Source organism: Nycticebus coucang, chromosome 2 (assembly GCF_027406575.1).
Source record: "Nycticebus coucang isolate mNycCou1 chromosome 2, mNycCou1.pri, whole genome shotgun sequence".
NCBI classification, from domain to species: domain Eukaryota; kingdom Metazoa; phylum Chordata; class Mammalia; order Primates; family Lorisidae; genus Nycticebus; species Nycticebus coucang.
The window spans coordinates 46,204,065-46,225,181 of NC_069781.1; the positions used below are offsets into that span (position 1 = coordinate 46,204,065).

The following is a 21,117-nucleotide window of genomic DNA, read 5'->3' on the forward strand; positions in this document are numbered from 1 at the left end:
GTGCCCTAACCGCTGAGCTACAAGCGCTGAAACAGCAGCTCGTATTTATACCTACAAAGACTCATTTGCTCATACCGTACCCAGAATGGAGAAGGCAGAGAGGAATGAGACATAATTTCTGCCCTTGAGACACCTGTAGCCTAATAGGAGATCTCCAGTGATGACAATGGGACAAGAATAAAGGAAGTTTCGGGTGTAAGATGGAGGGATAACAAGGAGTAGGAAAGTCGGGAAAGCATCCAGCAAGAGGCTGCCCAGGGATTTTTTTTATTATTAAATCATAGCTGTATACATTAATGCAATCATGGGGTACAATGTGCTGGTTTTATATCAATTTGAAATATTTTCATCAAACTGGTTAACATAGCCTTCACAGCATTTTCTTAGTTATTGTGTTAAGACATTTATATACTACACCTAGTAAATTTCACATTTTGAAGCACAAATAAGAATTACTTGAATTATAAAAATTTATCACATGCATGAAGTGGGAAAAGATAACAGGATGTGGAAACAAAAGCAAAGAAATGGCAGCAAGAATTAGTAAGCTACTCACTTGTTTACTAAGGACGGGTGTCAGATAATAATCTGATTTGGGAACATCATGAGAAGTCCTTGCTGGACTTCTGATGATGACTGCTTAGTAGCTGGATACACAGGTCTGAAATTCAGCACTGCGGGTGGACAGAAGATGTAGGCTACTTATGATCATAAATGGCATTTTATACTCCAGGGAGAAGTGTAGAGTGAGAGGAGAAAATAAACAAAGGTTCACTATAGAATCTTGGGATATAGAACCTTCGTTTTTATACGTTTCATAGAACCTCTGCTTCTGCATCTATTTTGGAGTATATGGGAAATAATAGGAGGTAATCCATTGCAAATTAAATGTTTTTCAGATAAGTAAAATCACCTTGAGATACTAAGCAAGCACATAGGAGTGCACAATAGATAGCTTTGAATGCGTGAGGATGAGTATTGAGTTTGCTCAGTTCTACAGTAAGCACTGTGAGAGCAGGGCAGCACCTCTGCTTTGATTCCCATGAGCGTGAATAGCACAGTAAGCGATGGGGACGGTAGTGCTGCATCGCAAGGTTAAGAAGAGAAAAGCAGTGTGCGCTCTAACCATAGCAACGAGGTTGTGGGGTAGCACTGCCCAAGAGCTACAGATCTCTGAAGAGAAATGTTTGCTCCCATGAGTCCTTGCAGCGAAGCAGCAACAATATCACTTTATTCTGAATAGCAGAGAAAAGGCTTTGGTGATATATAAGGAAGGGTGTGGGGGCAGAAAGTACATATTTATTTCTTTATAAGAAAAGGAATAAGTCCCAGCTGCTCTGGATCTTCTGGCAAAGCCCAAATCCCACTTTTTCAAATCTTTCTATACATTGACCCAAGTGACGCCTCTGGTATTCCACATGGAAACACCCATTTTTATAACTTAACCTAAGCTATGAGCTAAAACTCATGCCAAACTCTACGGTATGAAATAGAACAACATTTCCATTCATAGGGATCTGATGGCCATGAGAATATGCAGGGAGCAGCTAGCTCAGCTCTGGCAGCTGTGAAGATCAAAGCATTGGAGAGGTCCTCTGACGGCCTTGCTGGGCAAGATCAGAGCTTGCCTGCCTCCGTAATACCCGACTGGACACCCCACACTATTGTAGCAATGCTGATTCATAATGGCTTTGTTATTAGAGGCTGGTAATGCCCAATATCATTTCTGTCCCAGTGCTCAGCTGCCGGACAGAGATGATCCATTACAAAGACAGCTGTCTCAGTTGGTACTTCAGACAAAGTAATGACACAATGAGGTCCCAATTGCTTTGTAAAACTTGCCACTCCTCCACCAGGGAGTGCTAACATGATCTGTGATGTCCAGCTTACTTTAACCTTTGGGTGTCTGTGAGCCCTAATTGCCGGTGGGGTAGACAGAAGCACAGCAGTGCCCACCATGCTGCTGGAATCCTGGGGGATGGATTACTGAGCAGGTCCAGGCACTGGAACCCACAGAATTTTAAGTGCAGACTTGACTTCTAGTTGGACAAACGGTGGAGCACATCTAGCACAATCCCTTAGGCCAGCAGCTCTTAACCAAGTGACTTACTGTTTTTTATTTATTTTTTCCCAGTTCAGTCTTTATCTATTTTTTTATTCTTTTTACATATACATGTGTTTATTTGGTTTCCACTTTTTGCCTTCACAAAAATCAAAAAGGCTGAAATTTCAATAACAATAACATTGTTTAAGATAAGGACTAGAAACATAAACCTCGTAAAGAATGAACGAAGATAAATACATTCAGAAAAGAAATCAGACGATTGCTGCAATGAAATATTGAATAATATTAATAATAATGCAAAAAAGTAACATTCACATTGTCAAATGAGAGTATGTCTATTATAGAATGCTTTGACTCTGAGGTTCAGTATGGAGTCATCAGTTAACTTCTTATTATTTTTTTCCCAAAGTCTCAAAAAATAGACAACTAATAGTTATAAATGAAAATAAAAGATAATTTCAAAAAACAGATCATGCCAAATCTTATAGACAACAGAAAAAGAAGAAATACTTCAAGATCATTCTACTTCATCTGGATACACCTGAAATTAAAGTTGGAAAAAATATATTATTATAAAGGGAAATTACGAACATATTTCACTTATAAATGAGGACACAATACCAAGTGACTTACTGTTTTAACAAAGATATTGCATTATCAATAAACTATAAAAATGTGTTAAAGATTTTTTTGTTGATTATAGACGATTCAAAATTATCCTACAACAATGACCCTCACATTCATGTTCTTCTGACAGGGTTTTTGAGTAGGGAAGGATGGGTCTTACCCTACAGTTATTCTAACAGAAACTGAGCATGATTTACAACCTATGTTCTCTATGTGGTCTTCGTTAGCAATGGGTGTTAAGTGTCAGCACTTAAACTTTATCCATTTTGTGTTGCTGTACAGTGTTTGCAAGGCTGAACTTCAAACCCACTTCAACATCTTAGTATATCCTTGGATATCTCCAGCAGTGAGGAACCCACTATTTTCCTAGACAACTCATTCTGTTATTAGGTACCTCTCCTGTTCAAGTATTTTTAGATCCTACTAGAACTGGTTCTGCTCATTTGGGCTTTACAGAGCAATTCCAAGTCTAGTACTGGGTGACTGTCTTCAGCAGAACAGCTTCTTGTCTCATTTTGTGTATTTCCCCAGCTGCAACTTTGCTGCTCCATGAAATGTTCTTCATGTGATGAGCTGGTTTTAAGTGTTTGCTTCACTAACGGGAAGATCAGTTTGGCAACATCTCTCTTAATACCATCCAGAATTGAACACTCTACCTCCCACAATTCTGTAATTTCTTATCTTATTCAAGTAAAAGAGGACAAGTTCTACCGTCCCTAAGAAACAGCTTGAATTATGACTATAAAAATGTGTTAATTCTGTGGTTTCACTTTTGAAGAAGGGGAACATTATTGAAAAGCTGAGACTCATGACCTCTATCCCCTAATACTCACCTCCCAGGGGTGCCTTCCCAGCCCATCTTCTTCCCTCCCACCTCACTCATCCCTTCTCCTTCAGGACCCAAGTACTAGCCCAAGTGGTTGGACCAGATGATCTAAGGTTTGACAAATCCAAAGTTCAGTCTATCTCTAAGCCAAAGCTTGCAGTGTACATATAAACACTAAGAAGCACGCAACTCCTGATAAAAGGGCCCACTGTGGTAATATACAGTTTTTCTCAAGCAGGGGAGGTGCTACCCTGCTAAGTGGACCTCTGAAAGTGTGTGAAAGCATTTTTAGTTGTCACAGTGCTAGGAGGACAGGTGTCACTGGTCTTAGAGCCCCAGATTTGAAATGTTTATAATGCTTGTGATGGTCCTGCACAAGAAGGAATTGTCCCATTCCAAATTCCAAGAGTGCCTCTGAAAAATTCTGGTGGAGGGAACATAGGGCTGAATCACAAGAGCAGGTCTAGTCCTATGCTGGCTCTTTCTAGCCTCATTTTTCTCATTTGTAAAATTGGTAGAAACACAAAGCTGTTGTGAGGACTAGGTCTCAAGCATTTTATCAGATTGTTTTTATGATATTTGACTATTCAGTCAGTATAGTGTGGATGGGCCTGATCCCACACCAGCTCTGGAGATGGGAATGGGGAGGAATATGGATTAGGCTTACCAATAGCTAACTTCATTCGCTGGCTTATAGAAGGGTATATGATTATCATTCAGGCCAAGGATGATCAGGCCCTGGATTTTCTTTAAAACTGTGGGAGAGGAGAACCTCTATTTTCATGTCAAACTGGGACTTGGAAACTATGAATGAGCCTGAAGCTATGAGTGTCCATGATGACAGAGCCTGAGAGTAGAAGGCAAAGCCAAGAGATTAGAGAAGTAACTGATGTATATTACTCGAACCCTTGGACAAAGTTAAACCTGGGCTTTAGAGATACCCATGGGCATATTAGTTATGTGAGAAATAAATTTTCTTTGTTAGTCAAGCAAGGTTGAATATCTTACAACAGACACAAGCCTGACTTACCTGGCGTTTATCTCTGTCTGCCTTGAGTTATGGTTACTTCTGTCTTCTCCACTCGATTCCAACCTCCTCGAAGGCAGTACCTTTTGAACCCAGCCTTTCTAACACTAGGTATTAGTGTGGTGTACATAAGCATCCCCCAAATATTTGATGCAGGAGTAAAATGAAATAAAGTGGTGCTTCTGAAAGAATTATGCTGCCTCTCCATTACTTTGCAAATATATCTATCAATTTTTTTGTGTGTGATTATTTCTTCCTAAAACCCTTGTCTAGTGAGATGTTCTAAGCAGCGTGGCGTCACTCACCCACTTGGGTTTTCACGTTTGTCCCTATTCCAGCTTTGTACTGAAGCAATCTGTCCTTCCTACTGTGTCCCTAGTGGTCTCCCTTATAGGACTGAGTTCTTCAGTGAAGAGACCTTTCCGTTTCATCTCTGCACACCGTTTGAGCTGCTTGTTTGTTTGCATGAGCTCCTCCCAACTCTCAGCCTTTCAAAAGCAGCCCTTTATTGCTGTGGGCTTTCAAGACTGGCTGACTTGCCAGGATAGGGTACCCCTGTGACATGTCCTTAATTTTCATTCATTCAGACGACAATTCCTAGAGTTCTACTACGTGCCAGGTATCGTCCTCAGGAATTCATGTTCTTGTGGCATTCACTGACAAGTAAATAGGCAATTATAATGCATCCAGTAAGTGGCAAATGTGGGGTACTCCCAGAAAGTTATAGGATGCTCCCAGCCTGGAGGAAATCAAGGAACTCTTCCTGGAAGAAGTGGCATTGAAGCTGACACCTAAAGGATGAACAGAAATTAGCTGTGCAATGAGCAGAGATAAAACCCAGTCAAAGGGAAGGCAAATGCCAGTGGGATCAGTGGAGGAGGGAGCAGGCATGTTTGGGGAAACTGTGCATGGTGTAGACTGGCTGCGGCGTGCTTGTAGGTGTGGTTGGGGCCACTTCAAGAGCTTTTCTTCTTCATCCTCTGGGTCAGCGTCTCCTTTTCACAACCCAGCCAGGCTGTGCCAATCTTTGCCTTATTCAGTGGTTTTTTTGGCTATACGTATTCTCTTCAAATATGTCAGAATGCCAGGCCATGGTGTGCCAACGTGATCTTAGCCAAGGACCTGGCTGGAGTCCTTCCTCTCATCCTCTTTAGAATTCAGGGATTAACATCTCTGGAAGTATCCCAAGCCCTGGGCAGAGTATAGACTGGCCTACCCGTCTTAGAATCAAGTCCCTGACAATTGCAACCAACTTAGAGATGAAACAGACACTTAGGGCTTAGGGGAAGGAAGTAAGGTGTTGCCGTGAGAGGGCTAGTGACAAGAAGTGACATGGGGTTAAGAACGGGAGTGAGCTTGCCACTGGCTCATTTGTTCAGTGACAGTTTCTGATTTTTACATTAGAAAGCTTTGGGAACCTTGTGTCAGCAGCATCAGTTAGGTGGGAAGGGGCTTGGCAGCACAAGCTCTTACATAATTTATATTCCTCCAGGGATGGACACTGAAACTTGAGCCCCACAGCAGAATGCAATCACTGGTGACAAGCCATTGCCCTTCCTACATTTGACGGTGCCACTTCTGAGTCGTGTTTGGGCTGAAACCGAGTTCCTAGATGGGCCTTTTAAGTCTTTCTGCCAGAATCTTCCTCATGGCAGAGGGCTCTGGCAAGAGCCCTGGGGTCTGGGGGCAGAGCCAGAAGTAATGTGCTACCAGTCAGAATTTCTTAAAACTTTAATTTTGTGCAAATTTGTATTCTCTCATAAGATATTCATTTTTTCTTAAATAAAAAACGTTTAAAAAACTTTTTTAGTAAGAAAATTTTTTATTAAGCCCACAATTAGTAAATGGTTGCAGTCTTTTAAAAATATCTCAGCATCTATCACCAGGAATAAGTGCTAGGAAATAAACATCAAAGCATAACAGCAAATAGTCCCCTGCTGTGTTTATTAAACAGCTTCTCATTTGTTTCATTAAATCCATCTTTTCTCCAATTTAGGAAAAGGTTATATAAGAAAAGATGACATTTGTCACATGAGTGGTTCATAAAAGGGAAGCGGCTATGCCTCTGAATCTTGTTCACATCACCTTCCAGGCATATTACATAACACTTATATATCCTGGGTTTGCTCCCTGAGAGTTAATCAGCTGATGGTGTCAATTTTACAAGAGTAACAGACATGAAAAGCTCCTCCTTGTAACTAGTCCCAATAGAAGTTTGAGTTATTTATACACTCAGTGGGCTACAGAGAAACAACAAATTATGTGTAATTAAAATAGAGGAAGAATAAATTCAGATCCTTTCAGGAGTAAATGTGCATTTGAAATTTCCTAGTAAACAAATATTTCTAAGTGAAGAAGTTCCCATATTCCTAAATAAAATGTTGAACAGACCTTATGATGAATTTTATATTTAAACTCGTTGTCTTTTTTGTAAGTTTGGTTGCAAAAATTTGTGTTACATATTCTTCTTTTAAAAAATTCTCCCCTTACCCTACGCTGGTCAAGAGAATTCGGCACACTAAGGAACACCGCCGGAAGATACCAAGGAGACAGGCACGCCCCTCACTACCCCCCCACTTAGTTTTACTCTGAGGTTTTCAGCTCAAAACATAAACCCTTGTTAGGTCTCATAATATTATTTTCACAAAATAAGACAGCTTTATGCTGTACAAACATTAGCTCTTTGTCAAAGGTAATGTTTCTCCCGCTCGTCTGTCACCAGCTGTCAGCATCCTCTTTATAGATCAGTTTTTCTTCCTAAGGACTCCTATGTGCAGCTCGTTGCTGGTCCAGGCACGGTTTACAGCCTAAATGTAAACGCTGTCTAACAGGAGCGCCACTATCGTTTCAAGCGTCTGACATGTTGGCTAATCCTAGTGTTTGCTGCATATGTCGGCAGATCTTGGAGAGGCGATACTGAAACTCCCGGTCACTGTCATTCTTGCTTTTGCCATAGGTCTCATCGCACCTGTCATGTTGGCTGCAGCACTTGGTCATGTTGGGTGTTAAGATGAACACTGAACAGCAGGGAGCCACATCGATTGGGGGGGGGGGGTTATAACCATAATATGGGGAAGGCTTAGAGCAGTCACTGCACCTACGTTGACTAGCAGAGCCCGTCCTTGCCTCCTAAGAGGTCCAAGGTGGCCTTCAGGCCTTGAGAACGCCATTCTGGATGGTCTTCAGGTTGGCCTTCCAGTCACTGGTCTGGGCCTGCTGCTGGCACCCCAGAAGGCCACCAGCAGGATGAGCAGGAATGTGAGTGTGGCTGAGGGAGCAGGGCCGTCCATGGGGTGCTGAGCCATGGGCTTCTCAGTCCGGACCTGGGGTGGCAGGCACGCCCCTAGGAGCCCCACACCCTGGGTGGGTGGCTACATGGGTCCTGGGCTCTGTGGCTACCAGCTTTTTGCCCAGCTGGCTGGTGCATCCTGGCCTCTTTTACAGAACTCTGTTTTTAAATTATTCACCATTGAATAAAATTGTCATTTTAAATGGCATGCTATGTTTAACCATGAGACTTGTTGTGACTCTGGGCATGTTGCCTTGTACACAGTTCCCACTTTGAGAAACAGCAGCTTTTAGATCATACGGATCTGGGTTACTAGATATGTAACCTTGAGCAGATCACTTCACTTTTCCAAGTCTCATTTTTTTTAAAATCTAAAATATGAGGACAATGAGCCCTGCATGTCAGAGTGAGTGTGAGGATTAAGCGAAATGAAATATATGAAGTGGCTGGCCCATAGTAGGCACTCAAGAAATGTTTACAGTTCTCCTGCTATTAGGAAGATCTCTGTCAGCTTTGCATTTTCAGAATTCTGTGATTCTGACTGAGCTGACTGAGGAGGTGACCCCATGGGACATTTGCTACCAGAGGGGTTTTGAAGAGAAACGGTATATGTCACTACTGGGTGACACAGCTGATGACATTAGCAATTGAATATAAACTATATGGAGTGGAGAGATGTGATGCGGTTTTAGGGCTTATCATGGTCTGTTTTCCCATTTCTAGGTCTTTCCCAAACGTAGAAATTGACAATTGGGTAACATTCACATCCTCCCATCTACTGTTTGGCCCCACTCTCGTGCAGCAGCTGCAGGTGAGTCACTGGCTGAGAGAGAAAGAAACACTTTCTGTGTCCAGTTGCCTGACAGCTGTCCCCTGCTCTGGGCTCATCTTGTGGTCCTGCAGATGAAAAATATCCAGGCCATGGTCACTTCAATTAACGAGTGTATTTCACGGTAAATAATAGCAGTCTGAGGAAATTTCTAAATTCCAAAATGATAAATGGAGTGTCCAGATCACAATTGAATAGGAAATATCATATATGATTCCAAGCATTAATATAAAAACCTAACTACAGGCAGTCCCCAACATCCGACTGACTCCGACTCACTTATGGACCAGAGGCTATTACAGGTCATAGGTAAATGCATCTGTTTCAACTTACATACAAATTTGTCTTAAGAACAAACTTATAGATGCTATCTTTTTCATAACCCAGGGATTTTCTCAATTAACTTTAATTTTATATATCCAACCACTTTCTCGGGGGGAAAAAAATGCTTTTAATCATATGATAGCTTCTTCTCTGACTCACCAGCTCCCCACTGGGGAGCTGGAGGGCAGGTGAAGAATGTGGAAGGTGATAAAAACCCAGCATGGGGTGTGCATAGAGACACAGGAAAGGAAGCCGCATTGCGCTTCAGGAAAGCTTGATAGTGGAGATGGTATCTGAGCTTGAGATTCAGATTTAGAAGACTGGGGTGGGGCTCTGGCATGAATATTAAAAAAAAAAATCTCCAGAGATTCTGACACACAGCCACGGTTGAATAGTGTTGCATGCAGATTTTTCTGCTTCTGTTTAGGAGCATTTCCCCTGTGGGTTGTGAGCCCCTGGATGGGAGGTTCTTCCCCTGTTTCTGCCCAGCACCATATTTGCAGTCATCTAGAGCCTGGCCTCAGGGCTCCTTCTCCCAGGGTGCCTGCCATGCTGTGATGAGGACCCTGATACTGCAGAATGTGGAAGAACTCCATGTCATGTCCTTGGAAAGTGAAAAACTCGACTAATACATTCCATACATAGCATAGAACTATTTTTTCAAGATCTGTAAAATAGAACATGGGTATTTTAATGGGGATTTCACTGAATCTGTAAATCACTTTGGGTAGTATGGACATTTTAACAATGTAGATTCTGCCAATCCATGAGAATAATAAGTTTTTCCATTTATTAACATCCTCTAAAATTTCTTTTCTTACTGTTTCATAGTTCTCTATAGAGATCCTTTACCTCCTTTGTTAAATACATTCCAAGGTGTTTCATTTTTGTTGATGTTACTGTGAAGGGTTTTGTGTTTTCCATTTGAATCTCAGCTTGACTGTTGTTGGTATATATGAAAGCTACTGATTGCTGCACATTGATCTTATATCCTGAGACTTTACTAAAATTATCAGTTTGAGTAATCTCTGGCTTGAGTCTTTGAGTTTTCTAGATATAAGATCATATCATCAACAAAGAGGAATAGTTTGACCTCTTCTTTCCCCATTTGGATATCTTTGATATCCTTCTCATGTTAGACTGATCTGGCTAGGACTTCCAGCACTAGGTTGAATAGCAGTGGCGATAGTTGACATACTTGTCTGCTTCCAGTTCTAAGCGGGAATGGTTTCAGTTTTTCTCCATTCAATATGAAAGTTGGCCATGGGTTTGCAATAAATGGTTTCTATAAATTTGAGGAATGTCCCATCTATGCCAATTTTCTTAAGTTTTTATCAAAAAAGGATGCTGAAACTTGTCAAATTCTTTTTGTGTATCTATTGAGAGGATCATGTGGCATTTGTTTTTACTTCTGTTTATGTGGTGAATTATGTTTATAGATTTTCATTATGTTGAACCAGCAAATATGGAGGCATCACTTTATCAGACTTTAGCCTATACTATAAGGCTATCATGATCAAAACAGCATGGTATTGGCATAAAAATAGTGACATAGAATTATGGAAAAGCATAGAGAATCTAGAAATGAAACCATCCTCATATTGCCATGTGATATTTTAGAAAGCAAACAAAAGCATACAATAGGGGAAAGAATCCATATTCAATAAATGATGCTGGAAGAACTGAATACCCAAATGTAAGAGACTGAAATAGGACTCACAACTCTCACCATTCACAAAAAGTAATTCACAATGGATAAAAGATTTAAAGCTAAGACATGCAACAATAAAAATCCTAGAAGAAAGTAAGGGGAAAACTCTTAAAGATATCAGCCTAGAGAAAGAATTTATGAAGAAGATCCCAATGGCAATTGTAGGAATAACAGAAATAAATAAGTGGTACCTGATCAAGTTAAAAAGTTTCTCCACAGTTAAGAACACAATCAACAAAGCAAATAGACAACCTACAGAATGGGAGGAGATATTTGTATGCTACAAATCTGAGAAGGGCTGATAATCAGCATCAAAGAACTAAGCAAATCAACAAGAAAAGATCAAACAATCCATTAAAAATTGGGCAAGAGATTAACAGAAAATTTTCTTATGAAGATAGACTAATGTCCAACAAACCCATGAAAAAATGCTCAACATCTCTAATCATCAGGAAAATGCAAATTAAAACCATATTGAAATATCACCCAACCCCAGTGAGAATGGCTCACATCATTAAGTCTCAAAGCAACCAATGCTGTTGTGGAGATGGAGAGAAAGGAATACTCTTACACTGGGTGAGACTGTAAACTAGTACTACCCCGTTTCCCCGAAAATAAGACATCCTCCGAAAATAAGACCTACTTACAGGAACGATAAGACGTCCCCTGAAAATAAGACCTAGCGCATCTTTGGGAGCACACCTTAAAATAAGACACTGTCTTTTTTCGGGGAAACAGGGTACCTTTATGAAAAGTAGCATAGAGTTTCTTCAAAGAACTAAAAGTAGACCTACCAGTTGATCCTGCAATCCCACTACCAGATATTTACTTAAAGAGAAAAAGGACATTTTGTCATAAAGACACTTGTATGTTTATAGCAGTACAATTTACAATTGCAAAGATGTGAAAAGAACCCAAGTGCCCTTCAATTCCTGAATGGATTAATAGATTGTGGTATATGCATACCATGGAATATTATTCAGCCATAAAAGGTAGAGATCTGGCATCTTTTGTAACAACCTGGATGGAACTGGAGACCATTCTGTTAAGTGAAATATTACAAAACTAGAAAAACAAAACACCACATGTACTCAATATGAAATTGAACTAGTTGATAACACCTATATGCTCATTTGGAAGCAAAACTCATGGAATTCAAGTAGGGGGAGGAAGAGAAGGGGATGGGTAAATTCCCATCCAACAGGTACATTGCATAGTATATTGCACACTTTCTGGGTGAAGGACCCACCTATAACTCTGACTTTAACTTTACAAAAACAAACTCTGTAACCAAAGCATATGTACCCCCATAATAATCTGAAAATTATTTTAAAAAGGAAAGGATAGTAAATAAAAAGGATTTTTTTTTTTTTACAAAAACAAAAGCCAGCTAACACAAATGTAGTGTTTTACTGCCTCAATGCCATTTCTCCCAGTCTTCCTTTCTGTAGGAGTACTACGATTTTTTTCTTTCCAAATGTGCATTTGAATCTCTTTTCAGATATATATATCTGATATAGTTTGGATGTTTGTATCCTCCAAATCTCATGTTGAAATTTGATCCCCCAAGTTGGAGGTGTTTGGGTCATGGGGCAGATCCCTCCTGAAAGGCTTGGTGTTCTTCCCTTGGTACTTCTTCAGTTCTGACTCTATTAGTTTGCAGGACATGGGAGTGTGGCACTTCCCTCCCCTCTTGCTCCCTCCATCACCAAGTTACACACATGCTCCCCCTTCACCTGCTCTCATGAGTGGAAGCTCCCTGAAGCAAAGGCTGGCACCAGGCTTCTTGTACAGGCTGCAGAACTGTGAGCCAAATACACCTCTTTCCTTCATAAATTACCCAGCCTCTGGTATTCCTTTATACCAGTGGTTCTCAACCTTCCTAATGCCGCGACCCTTTAATGCAGTTCCTCATTCTGTGGTGACCCCCAACCATAAAATTATTTTCATTGTTACTTCGCGAGGAACTGTATTAAAGGATTGCAGCATTAGGAAGGTTGGGGACCACTGCTTTATAGCAATAAAAAATGGACTAAGACAATATTTTATCTTTGTTTACTGTTATTTCCCTAGTTTGCAAAATAAATGTGAGTCACTTTTCTTTTCTTTTTTTTTTTTTTGTGGTTTTTGGCCGGGGCTGGGTTTGAACCCGCCACCTCCGGCATATGGGACTGGCACCCTACTCACTGAGCCACAGGCACCGCCCCAATGTGAGTCACTTTTCAGATGCAATGTCTAAGTTTGTTTACTCATGAATACAAGGCCTCTTTCCAGTGGATCCCGAAACAATTCCTGAGAAGGAGAAAGGGGGTGGAATTTGGGTAACACTCAACATAAAAAGAGAACCCAGAAAACTGGTGTGTTTGGATCTGAACTGAGGTGGGGCAGCCACCCAACCTCAGGCTGGTACATCACCTCTCATTTCTGCTGGCACGCAGTTTAAAGTCACTGAAAAAGCCATGTTTCAGAACATTCCAAATTCCTGGTCTTCAGTCAACAATAATTGCTCTACTTCTAGGTAGGAATCCATAGCATTTATGATTGAATGAATGAGAAAATGGACACAGTGCAATATAACCCTAAATGGCTACATTCCTTAGTCTGTGCCAGGGAAAAGCACTAACCCTATCTCTGGGTGGAAGAACCTGCTGTGGAAGCTGGCGCCATACATGAGATAACAGCAGAGGGGGCTTTTTTTCCTCAGACCCTAGAAGGAAGGTGCTGTAGGTGGACAAGACGGAAACATTGGGCATCCCAGGGGAACACACTTACCAGGTTTGCCCCCTCTGAGATGCAGGGTGTGCTCCCTGCCAGCTGACCTCAGGGAAACAACTGGGCAGAGTACCCAAAGGAGGAGGAGCCAAGAGTCGCTCTTGGAAAGGACCCACCTGGAGCAGTCGGCTGAGTTCCTGGCAGGCTGGAGAGCTGGGTGCCAAAGTTCCATGTGACAGAAGCCCAGGAAGGTTCCCTTCCTCCTCAAGGGCTCTGAGTGTCACTGAATCAGCCCAATAAGACCCCCATTTCTATATGCCACCCCCAGTGTGTGCATTGCCACATGTGCTGTGTAGATCAAACCTCTTGTGTGTGTTGGCCGGGGTGGGAGGGGTTGTCTTTAAGCCTGTGTTGCAGTTTGGGAAAAAGAAGAGAACAGAGGAGCTGGGTCTTACTGCAGAAGGCTGACTGGTCACCCTGGTACAAGCCTGCAGGGGAGGACAGGAGCAATTAATCAGATAAACGAGAGTAGTGGTTGAAAGTACACCCGGGGTGGGCTAAAAGGTTCAAATCAACTCAAAATAACAAGTGAATCTGATCCTCTTGCTTGTGTGTCAGAACATTCCCTCCCTTTGGGATGTTTACGTGGGAAGATGGATTATAAAAGGCAGTTACTTGAATCTGGTGCTGGAGCAAGGGGGCTTGGTGTGTGAGTCCTTAATGGCTAGTGACACCAAGTTCTGCTCGCCTTTGTTCGAGGGCTTGCCTGCCTTACTGGCCACATGTACAGACACAGGAGCTAGGGTGCTCTACCCCTTGGACATGGTGGGGAGCCGCTGCTTGTTTCTTTCTTGCTGGACTCCCCTCTCACAGTGCCACTTGGACCCTCCATTTCCATTAACACTTGCGTCTTCACACAGGATTTAATGAAATTACTTTAGGTGTTTGAGTTTCCTGGCTGCAATCTCTGAGGTCACATCAGACCCTTTGATTGGAGTTTAGCTGATCATAGACCCTATTTTGGGCCATTTTCGCTGACGATCTTTTCCAAACCTGACTTTTGTGGATCCTTGCAGATAAGATGCTGTGCCACCCACTGCGACCATCAGGCACCTTGTGCTACCAGAGCCTCTCAGCCCCATCTGTCTAAGACCTCTGCACTTGTTCGACTCCATTTGCTAGTTGGTGACCAGTTTTGTGTGAATTACCATTGCAGTCAGGTGGGCACAACCCAGCAGAGCCCCATGCCTAGCAGTGAGGTGTCATGCCCTGGGGTTTCCTTGTTTGTTCTGAGGCACGTGATACCAGGGACCTGCCTTGTGACCATGAAATACACCCAGGAGTGTTAATGTTATGGAGGAATCTTAACTGATGGGAGATGGCAGTGCATGGTTATATATTTTTTAAATTGTATAAATTCATGGGGTTCAAGTGCATGTGTTTCATGTGTAATTGCATAATGGTCAAGTCAAGGCTTTTTAGGGTATCCATTACCCAAATAGTCTGCATTGAGCGTATTAAGTAATTTCTCATTCTCCGCCCCCTTGCACCCCCAAGTCTCCATTGTCTACCATTCCACACTCTGTCCGTATATTCATTATTTATCTCCCACTTATGAGATGTGATATTTGTCTTCTGACTTTATTTCACATAAGATAATGACCTCTAGTTCCATTCATGTTGTTGTAAAAGCCATGATTTAATTCTTTTTTTATGGCTGAATAGTATTTCAAAAATTATGTATATATATCACATTTTCTTTATCCAATCATCTGGTGACAGACACTTAGGTCAATTTCCTATCTTTGCTATTGTGAACAATAGCAAATAAATATATAAGTGCAGGTATATTTTTGATATATTGATTTCTTTTCCTTTGGGTAAATACCCAGTAGTGAAATTGCCAGATTGAAAGGGAGTTCTATTCTTCGAGACATCTCTATCGTGTTTTCTATGGAGGTTTTGCTACTTTACATTCCCTCCAACAGTGTAGAAGCTTTCCCCTTTCTCTGCATCCTTACCAACTTCTGTTATGCTCTGTCTTTTTAATAATAGCCTCTCTAACTGGGGTAACATGATAAAATCTCATCGTGATTTTAACCTGCAATTTTTTTTGGAGACAGAGTTTCACTATGTTGCCCTCGGTAGAGTGCCTGAACCTGCATTTTTTGATAATTAGTAGTGTTGAGCATTTTTCCATTTTATGTATGAATTCTTTTCACTTCCTCCCACTGGACAACTGATCTGAGATGCGCTTGAACTCACAGCCTTTCAGGGTCCTGCAAGATGGAACAATCAGTTGCAATTGATACCAAGTGGGTGCCAGCTCAGTAATGCATTCTAGGATGTGTTCTCTCTTCCTCCCCTTCCTCTAACTCCTGTTTCCCTGGAATAAATTCCGTATTTCGTACAAACACATTAGCATTTTGCTCAGGCTCTGTTTCCTGAGGAACCCAGGCTAAGGTATCTTGTGTTCAGAATACTTTTTTTTTTTTTTTTTTTTGTAGAGACAGAGTCTCACTGTACCGCCCTCGGGTAGAGTGCCGTGGCCTCACACAGCTCAGAGCAACCTCCAACTCCTGGGCTTAAGCGATTCTCTTGCCTCAGCCTCCCGAGCAGCTGGGACTACAGGCGCCCGCCACAACGCCCGGCTATTTTTTGGTTGCAGTTTGGCCGGGGCCGGGTTTGAACCTGCCACCCTCGGCATATGGGGCCGGCGCCCTACAGAATACTTGCCATGTCTATGTGTGAATGTGTACATTAGTTACTTATTGCTGTGTAACAAATTATCCCCAAATTTAATGGCTTGAAACAATAAACGTTTGTTATTTTGCTTTCCCTGGGTCAGTAATTAAGGAGCAGCTTAGCTGGGAGGTTCTGGCTCTGAGAGTCTCCTGTGGTTGCAGTTAAGCTACACCAGGGCTGCATCCGAAGGCTTGGATGGAGCTTCAGAGATGCTCACTTCCATGGATGTTGGCTGGAGGCCCCCGTTCCTCACTAGGTGGCCTCTCCATGGGCCACTGAGTGTTCTCACAATCTGCTAATTAGGAGTCACTTCACACTGAGTAAGCAGTTCAGGAGAGTGAGAAGTTGCACTCCTCTTATTAACTGCCCTCCAAAGCTTTATTTTTTTCTAATTCCTTAGAAGCAAGTCACTAGTTCCCACCCACACCCAACGGAAGGAGAAATTAGACTTCACCTCTTAAAGAGAGGACTTTTAAAAAATTATGAACATATTTTAAAACTTATCACAAAGTGTAGAGAGAATTTCTGCTTTATTCAATAAAACAGCATTTCCTGATGCACCAAACGCATAGCCAAGTGCTTTCATAGATGCAAGCAGTCTGGTTGCTTATTGCAGAAGAAGTTGATGTGAAAGTTGTAGCTTTAAAAGGTTCCAATTGTTAGAGCAACAGGATAGAGACAAGCACATTTGTATTTCTGAGGTCAGGAAAGATTTAAAGGAGGGATGGTATTTGACCAGCTGCTCAGCTGATTCTGCTGCAGAACTAAGGCTGAGGGCTGTACCTGTACAGGTCCCCAGTAGTAAGATATTGGTACTTATCTTTTTATATATATATATATATAAAATATATATATATCAGTAGTAGTAGTTCTTACTACTACTAATAATGATGTCTACAATAATAATGTAGACATCATTATTGTCTACAGCATGGGGAGAATATTCTGCTGACATCTTTGAGCTTCATTTTCTTGTACTATAAAATGCAGATAACTACAGCTCTGTTGTTTTGGTTTTCTCAGCATACCTGTCCCCTGTCCGTATATTCATATTATTTATCTCCCGCTTATGAGATGTGATATTTGTCTTCTGACTTTATTTCACATAAGATAATGACCTCTAGTTCCATTCATGTTGTTGTAAAAGCCATGATTTAATTCTTTTTTTATGGCTGAATAATATTTCAAAAATTATGTATATATACCACATTTTCTTTATCCAATCATCTGGTGACAGACACTTAAGTCAATTTCATATCTTTGCTATTGTAAACAATAGCAAATATATATATAAGTACAGGTATATTTTTGATATATTGATTTCTTTTCCTTTGGGTAAATACCCAGTAGTGAAATTGCCAGATTGAAAGGGAGTAAGACATCTTCTCCATGCAGCATGGCTCTGGTGAACCTGCCAATCAAGTATCCAGCCCCTAAGCACATCCCTCGAACGGGGACATGACTCAAGCCAGGCCAATCAAGTATCCCCTGGGATTTTACTTACAGATTCTGAAAGCAAGAAGTCCTCTCTTACTGTGGAGCTAGGCTGGGATTCTGCAAGCCTACAGCTGCCTGCCTGTAGTTGCACCCTCTGCACAGATAAAGCCAATTTGCAGTGGGAGAAAATGAGTGCAAGACATTAACAGAAGTAGGTGAGCCAGAGTTGGGGGGGGTGGGGAGAGAGAGAGAGAGAGAGAGAGCGCGCGCGCTGATTGTTCACTTCCAGGAACCAGCTTTTTCTCTGGACTTCTTGGTTATAAGAACCAGTAAATTTCCTTTATTTATTTAAACCACATAAGGAGTTCTGACTGATACCCATAACTCTTAGTGGTGAGACTAATACATGTTAACTCTCTCTCTTTTTTTTTTTTTTTGCCTAGTGAGGAATTTATTAAACCAAGGTGCTTGTTTAAATAATTCAGAATATATGCGTATTTGGAAACAAATAGGTGATTGCTGATTTCAAAAAAAAAAAAATATATATATGGCTGGCATCCTGTTAACCCACAAAAATCTGCATTACCATTTATCTGATGTATTACCTATAAAGTAGATTTTGCACCAAAGTATACTTCAACAAAAAAATCTTCATATAATACCATGCTTAAGATATCATCATTACTTTACTATTTTGCTGTTCTTTAAATTTTTTTATTATTAATGTATTCATTCATTGTAGAGACTGAGTCTCACTATATTGCCCAGGGTGGTCTCAAAGTCCTGGTCTCAAGCTATCTTCCTGCCTTGGCCTCCTTGCTCTTCTTTTCAACAAAATTTGTTTTATTAGGTTTTGGGAGCATAGTAGTAGTTAACATGTGTTGATCACCTGCTGTGTACCAAGTAGTGTTTTAAATCTTTCATAAGTGTCAGCTCAGTTAATTATAACAATAAATCTATGAGGTAGGTATTATTAGTATCTCTATTTTGAGGTTGAGGAAACAGGCAAGGTGAGGTTAAGAGATAACCTGCCCAAGGTCACACAGCTAGTGAGAAGTAGAAGCTGGGTTTGCACCGAGACAGAGCAGTGCCAGGAAGTGAGAACTGATCACACTGTCTTGGTATAAAACTAGAGAAATACATCCCTCACTTTCATTTTGATTGTCTGTAGCTTTTAGGGCATTTTAAACACACGTACTTGTTTAGTTTTTCTCATCTCCAGATTTGAAGATTTACCTTTTTTTTTTTTTACCATATCTTTCAATCTATATCCTGAATGCACTTTGTAATTTTTAGTTAAGCATAAGACATTTTCTGCCACTTCTAAAGTCAAAGAATTCTTTATTTTTGGGAGAGGTTATGATACGTGTTTAGAAATGATTTAGGAATATGGGTTCTTTATGGAATGCTGAGTTGCAGACACTTGAGCATCTCAGAAGAGCAGTATTAATAAGTGTTTTACCTTTGTAATAGGTGTAAATGAAATAAATAGTGCTCTTAAAAAAAGGTCATAAATAAAAGTTAAAGTGTTACATATTTCAGAGTAACACCATCTCCATTTCTTTTGTTGATGATGGTACCTTGAATTCCTAATCTAATTCTGATTAAAGGTTTAATTCAATTTCCCAAACCTGGGGCTCCAGGACTTCAGTGTGTCTTATTGAAAATGCGGTTCATACCTGTAATACTAACACTTTGGGAGGCTGAAGTGGGAGGATCACATGAGGTCAGGAGTTGGAGACTCCCCTGAGCAACAAAGTGAGACCCTATCTCTATAAAAATTTAAAAGTTAGCTGAAGGTAGTGGCATTCATCTGTCATCCCAGCTCCTGAAGCTGGGGGTGTGTGGAGGAAGGGGCATTGCTACAGCCCAGGAGTCTGAGGTTGCAGTGAGCTATAATGACACCACTGTGTGTAGCTCTTTCTCTCTTTTATTTATTTATTTTTTCCTTTTATTAAGTCATATACACATAGATCATGAATACATTTATGCATATGTGGGATACAATGTGTTGATTTTTTTATACAATTTGGAGTGCTTACATCAAACTAATTAATATAGCTTTCGCCTCATTTACTTGATTTTTATGTTAAGACATTTATGTTCTATACTTGATAGATTTGACTTGTACCCTTGAAATATGCTCCATTGGTGTGGTCCCACCATTGACCCTCCCTCTATCAAACCTTCCACGGCCCCTCCCTTCCCCCTCCATTTCTCTCCTTCATCCTAGGCTATAGTTGTGATCTATCTTTCCATGTTAACTCTTTTTTTTTTTTTTTTGTTAAATCATAGCTGTGTACATTAATGTGATCATGGGGCACCATATACTGGTTTTGTATACCATTTGACATACTTTCATCACACTGGTTAACATAGCCTTCCTGGCATTTTCTTAGTTATTGTGTTTAAGACATTTATAGTCTACATTTAGTAAGTTTCACATGTACCCCTGTAAGATGCACCGTAGGTGTAATCCCACCAATCACCCTCCCTCTGCCCATCCTCCCCTTCCCTCCCCCTCCCTCCCCTCCCTCTCCCCCTTCCCCATATTCTTAGGTTATAATTGGGTTATAGCTTTCATATGAAAGCCATAAATTAGTTTCATAGCAGGGCTGAGTACATTGGATACTTTTTCTTCCATTCTTGAGATAATTTATTAAGAAGAATATGTTCCAGCTCCATCCATGTAAACATGAAAGAGGTAAAGCCTCCATCTTTCTTTATGGCTACGTAATATTCCATGGTGTACATATACCACAATTTATTAATCCATTCGAGGATCGATGGGCACTTGGGCTTTTTCAATGACTTAGCAATTATGAATTGGGCTGCAATAAACATTCTGATACAAATATCTTTGTTATAATGTGATTGTTGGTCTTCTGGGTGTATACCTAGCAGAGGAATTATAGGATTGAACTTTTTTTTTTTTTAAACCTGGGCGCAGTGGGCACCAGGGTGAGGGAACAATGGTGTCTGTCGCCCCCTTGAGGTCATGAAGCTGCTGGGGCAGAGGTGCAGAGCTGAGCCTTCCAGGCTGCCAGAGGGCTAAGACCCTGGGCAGGTGAGGGGTGAGTGTGAGCCCACAGGTGTCAGATTCAAGGCAGGAGTTGTGGTGAAAGGAAAGAGTTTCTTTCTTTTTTTTTTTGTAGAGACAGAGTCTCACTTTATGGCCCTCGGTAGAGTGCCATGGCATCCCACAGCTCACAGCAACCTCCAACTCCTGGGCTTAAGCGATTCTCTTGCCTCAGCCTCCCTAGTAGCTGGGACTACAGGTGCCCGCCACAACGCGCAGCTATTTTTTGGTTGCAGTTCAGCCAGGGCCGGGTTTGAACCTGCCACCCTCGGTATATGGGGCCGGCGCCTTACCGACTGAGCCACAGGCGCTGCCCAGGATTGAACTCTTAATGATGAACAAGCACATGTGTTCGCACAATTGTAAAGTAGCTTTGTTTTTGTCTCTCATTGTTCCTTTAATCCAGACCATGGGACTAATTTTTTCCCTGCTACTAGCTGAAATCT

General features: G+C 41.2%; 1 pseudogene; it reads right to left on the minus strand.

Moving 5' to 3' along the window:
* Positions 1-7,392: 7,392 nt before the first annotated feature.
* LOC128596473 (group XIIA secretory phospholipase A2-like) lies at positions 7,393-9,245 on the minus strand (annotated as a pseudogene).
* Positions 9,246-21,117: the final 11,872 nt, after the last annotated feature.